At 42.0% G+C, this 5,644-nt stretch overlaps 1 non-coding gene across 1 annotated transcript; it reads left to right on the forward strand.

Annotated features, from left to right (window-relative positions):
- Window positions 1-5,091: 5,091 nt before the first annotated feature.
- On the forward strand, window positions 5,092-5,234 carry LOC117713193 (small nucleolar RNA SNORA48). Its single transcript, XR_004607374.1, has one exon. It is a non-coding gene; the product is annotated as a small nucleolar RNA SNORA48 (small nucleolar RNA).
- The last annotated feature ends 410 nt before the right edge of the window (window positions 5,235-5,644 follow it).

A 5,644-nucleotide genomic window follows, 5' to 3' on the forward strand; every position in this document is an offset into this window, starting at 1 on the left:
AGCCTCAGAATATAAATAGGCAAACAGATCCAGTACTTACCATGATTTGACCTACAGTTTTCCCAGCTCTTACAGTGATGCAGACAGGACGTGCAATGGTATCTTTATTGAACATCTGCAGACTTTCATTTCATCCTCTGGAAACAATGTCCACAATGCTTACGCTGTATTGTCAACCACCTGGAGCTAATGTAAGGAATGGCATGCAGGAGGGTGTGAGGAGGTTACAGGCCAATACTGTACCATTTTAGATGAAGGATATACAGGAACTGTGAGGTCCATAGTTGGTCCTGTGGCCCTGTTCCCTGCAGATTCAGAGGAGTGTGTGCATCATGTTGTAGGTCAGATGTATTAAACCCATTTTTGGCTTATGATGTTTTCAGATTATTTTGGATTTATCACAATGAAACCTCATTCTGGGTCAAAAAGTATTCAGGTAGGAATATTTACCTCATTAAATCTTCTCTCCCAACCTCAGTAGGGGAGTCAAAAAAAAAAAAAAAAAAGACTCTGTATGGTCTCAAAGGAACCCTGAAGCAAATATAAACCCACAGATGTTACTCAGAAGAGATGACCTCTCTCTACAATTTTAAAAAGTAAAAAATAACAGTTCCAAGTGGATGATCCTATACATATACATGTGGGCATGTGTATGTAACTGAATTCATGTAACATGTAACTGAATTCAGTGTGATTTAAAAAAAAAAAGACATGAAGTTCATCAAGTTGGGGGAGAAGATATGTTGGAGGTAGCCTAGAAGGAGATGGAGATAAGGCATGTGGGGTGGATATGCTAAAAATACATGTGTTCGTATATAAAATAAAGAATGTGCAAAAGAAGAAGGAAAAGGATCCCAGGGTGCTTGGAAAGAAGAAAAGAAATCTTGCAAAAAGATCAGGAGAATGCAAAAATCCATCAAAGCCACTCAGATGATAATCTACAATGACAAATGCACTTAAAATAAGCACACATAACCCAGGTTTATATGCCCAATGAGCCCCTGCTTGTTCTTCTCATTAAAGTCTTCAAACTCAAGCCTACACAGAATAATGAAAGGCACTGTGTGTTTGAAGTACATCAATGCCCCCACCACTCATATATGATGAGTGTTACCATGTTTGATTACACTATTCTGGAGAAATAAAATTCTGCAGGTACAGTTAAAAGGCCTGCTTTCCTTTCGAAAACGTGTCTTTCTTTGTCACCTCAGACATTCACTGTCCTGACGTTAGTGCTTAGTTTGGCTATAAATATGTCTTTGTTTTATTCTTTGTAAACCTAAACTCATAATACTATCTTCCTAATTTTTTTTTTGCAATGGAGGATATTGATCCATGGTCTTCCTTGTGTAACTTTCTTTATCATTCAATATGGGTTTTTTTCTGCATTTGTGTCTGTGTATGGCATGTGCACATGTATGTGGACATGTTCACATGTGTGTAGCCATACAAATCTGTGATGGTGTATGAGCATGCGTGCACATAGAAGCCAGATCCCCTGAGCATGCGTGCACATAGACGCCAGATCCCCAAGGTTCTCTGTCCAACCATTCTATCTCCAGGAGTAGTGAGAGACCCTGTCTCAAAACATAAGGTAGATGATAGAGGAAGATGCCCAGTGTAAACCTTGACCTCACAGGCACATCCATGTGCACTTACACCCGAATACACATGTTCACAAACACACACACACACGCACACACAGACACACACAGAGACATATACACACATACAGTGACCTTCTGTGTGTTCCTTCTGACATTTCCCTCAAGTTCAAGCCTCTCCTGGCAGGGACGGGTGCATCCCTGTGGAATTTGGTACAATATTTTGTTCATCTGATGGAAATGTGTGCTGTCTGGTCCCTATAGTTTAATTTAGAACAATTAAGGTTCAGAGAACATGAGCTGGCAAGGCATATTACAAACAAGGGCTGCAGAACAAACTGCAAATCAATCCACAGTAAATCACCCTGAAAATCCCTGCCTGCTCCACAGAGCCACAGAGCCACAGAGCCAGCCCTGAGCCAGGCCCTTCTCCTCAGTCTTCTGTCTTCACCCCAATAGGCAGGCCTCTGATGTTCAGGTTTGTAATGATTTTGTGCAGTGTTTGTTCTTCAGGGCATAAAACTTTACAGCCTTGGGCTGGGGGTCAGAGCAAGTAGGATGCTGAGATAATGTGGCTCGGCTCAAAATTATTTTCCCCTATAAACAGAAAGGGTCTTTTCTGTTTCCCAACCCTAACTCATATCAACACATTATGGAAACTAGTCACACCACACCTAGACAGCCTTTCCTCTTTTATCTATCATCTTATTTGACACCTGAGATGCATCTCCTTTCTCCCTCTGTGGGTATTTACCCCACAAAACTCCTACATGGTCTGCCTCGGACAAGCGACTCAGTAAAGGAACTTTCCAGAGATCCAACTCACAAACACCCTGGGGCCCATATCAGCAACTTTTTTTTCCTCTTTCAGTGGAGGAGTACCAGGTCACCGGCTGGTCCTGCTTCTCTGATTTTGGGTAGGGGCATCATTGTGCTGGAGCAGGCATGTTTCCAAATGCAAAGAGGTGTGTAACAGGAAATCTTTTTTAATGTATTCATGTTTCAGCTACAAAATCCAGGGTTAGGAGAAACTCAGGAAGACAACAATATACATGTGACACTTCTTGAAATAGTACATAGGTAATCAAAGCATAAAAAAGTAGAACCAATCGAAGTATTTATCAAGAGAGTGGATAGATAATAAACTCTGCAAGCTTGTGAAGGAAACCATGCAACCCTGGAAAATAATGTAGAACTACATGAGCCAGTTTAGGAAAACATCTGAGCTGTATTTAAATTTAGAACAAATTATAGGACATATTGAATAAGACGAGCCTGTTTTGGTGACATACACAAGTTAAGACGTGTTGTTGTTGTTGTTGTTGTTGTTGTTGTTGTTGTTGTTGTTGTTGTTTTAATCAGGGAAAACAGATAGCAAAGTCTTAGCACTATTTCTAGGGCTGGAACTCTAGGGAACAATTTCCTTCTTCACTTACTTTGTATTGTTTGTTTGTTTGTTTGTTTGTTTGTTTGTGGAGGGTCTCAATGTAGCCAAAGCTAGCCTTGAACTTACTACATAGCTCAAGAAATTTCAAGTTTGGGATCCTTCTGCCTCTGCTTCATGAGTGTTGGCTGACAAGCATATGCCATCACACCAAGTTCTAATTTCTTACAAAAACTATACATTCCCTTATTATTTTTTAATTACATTTATGGGGGACAGGCATTCCCATGTGAATGCATATGTCTGCAGAGGCCAAGGGTACAGGACTCCCCTGGTTCTGGCATTACAGAGACTTGTGAGGCACTCAACGTGGATGTTGGGAATTAAACTTAGTTCCTTTATAAAAGCAGCAAATACTCTTAAACAGAGCCACCTCTCCAGCCCCTTATGTTATCTTTATAATCTGAAAGTGTATGCACACATAAATAATGGATAAATGGGTACAACGATGTATATAATATATAATGTAGCATGCTACAAACAAAAATCTCCTGCTTTTACTTCATTTCTTTATTCAGTCATCCATTCAAGCCCGTTTCAGTCTTAGGTCCTGATAATGTAAAAGCAAGCCCTCGTGGGACACTGATCTACTGATGGGAAATACCACTCCTTCCTTAGCCCCTGACTAAGTGAGATAAAGAACTCAAGTAATAGTATAAATCAAGTTCTTCTCTTCCCCCAAGCTTTGCTCTTACGAATGAACATAAGGTACCCTGTGACTTTGCAACTGATCTTTCGGGAGAGCCCTCCAGTCTGTATTCTACTCAAGTGTTCTTGGGTCTTACTATTAGAAAAACCAGCATCACTAACATCTAGTGCTTAGTGCTTTCTAGACACTGCACCATATTCTTTACCTGCATGTTTCATGCTATCTTATGGTCTTCTTAGGGAACAGACATCTTACTTTTTTCTTTCAGATATGATGGCAGAGACTTAACAAGGTCACACAGCCCAGACATGGCAAAACCAAGGATACACAGGATACACACGATCCAGGTGTTCAGACCCTCAGGATAGTTTTGACATATAACAGACACTTTCAACAGAAGTCACTGGAGTAGCAAATGGTATTTAGAACATTTACAGGGCTTGAGACATGGCTCCACCCTTAAGAGAAGCTGCTGCTCTTTCAGAGGTCACAGATTCAACTCCCAGCATCCACACGGCAGCTCGAAACCGTCTGTAACTCCAGTCCAAGGGGATCTGACTCCCTTTTCTGGCCTCCTCGGGCACAAAGCATGCATATGTCACACAGGCATGCATGCGAGCAAAACACCCATACCACACGCATAAAATAAAAATAAGCTTTAAAAAAAAAATTCGCTAAGCTGTCAGCATCCAAAAGGAAACTGATGAAGCCAGAGAAAAACAAAACACAATTATGAGATTTGGGGAGTCCATGACAGTAGCCTGTCAACCCCATGATTTATGGAAAGCATTAATGAAGTATAAGCAATTCCGGGTGGGTCATTCAATCAAGCTGTTGATGGTAAGTTTTCACTGTTTGGAAACTGGGTGGCTACTGCGTAGAATACTGATTCCTTATGGGAGAAAACTTCAGTTTGAATTATGTGGTAATTATGAGTTGCAGAAGGAGACTTGCATACAAGTGTGTCTCTGCTGGGCATGTGCGTTGCTACACAAGTCAAAGCTGCAGTTAAAGAATCCGATACATGAGGCCATCCCACCAGAGTGTCATATCACAGCAATGTGTGGAAACCAGGGTAATAGACAGTGCCTATAGGATCTGCCTCTCTGCCCTTTCAGACTCAGCCTCTTCCCCCATTTGCATCTAATGAGCAATGTTTTAACACCTGGAATATTCTAGAATTGGTGCTCCAACATGTAATAGCAAAAATACTTCAAAGTGTGGCCGGGGACTGTAATTCTAGCAGGGATTCTCCAGAGAATGTCTTAAACATATTTTCAGTGTATCAGTTGCTTCTTAAGAATCCTGAGACAAGCTGTCATGTCTGTCCATCCATCTGTTTGTTGGCATGTGTGTGTGTGGTATGTGTGTGTGTGTGTGTGTGTGTGTGTGTGTGTCCCAACAATGGGCAAAGAGACACCTTGTTGATGGCGTAGTTCTTATATCAGTCAGGGGCAGAGCAGATAGCAGTCCTTTGCTCATCCTAGCTTGATGCCTGGCTTGACAGCCAAAGCCATCTTATGCCTAGGACTCATAAAAATCAAATCAAATCCAGGCATCGCACTGCAGAAGGAAGAAGACAGAGACCTGAGGACCACCATAACATGCCACCATGCCACACAGCAAGGACGAAGGACATCACCCAAGGGCCCAACAGCTATATGACCAGTCTGTAGCAGGATCCCCCACAATCTATGTGGTGGTCAGAGAGGAAAGAAAGAGAAGTGAGACAGCGTGAGCAATATGAAGAGAGATGGAACTGGAGACTCAGGATAGAAAGGAGTCACCTGTTGTGAGTAGCAAACCCAGCAACCTAGGGCCATGGTGAGGTCCCAGCCTAAGCAGCAGCTAAGGGCCATGTCTGAGTCCTTGGCTATGCAGCAGCTGCAGGGGTCAGTGTTGATGTCTGTGGCTCATAATACCACTAGAGAACATGAGGATGTCCTT

This window comes from Arvicanthis niloticus, chromosome 7, assembly GCF_011762505.2.
Source record: "Arvicanthis niloticus isolate mArvNil1 chromosome 7, mArvNil1.pat.X, whole genome shotgun sequence".
Classification (NCBI taxonomy): domain Eukaryota; kingdom Metazoa; phylum Chordata; class Mammalia; order Rodentia; family Muridae; genus Arvicanthis; species Arvicanthis niloticus.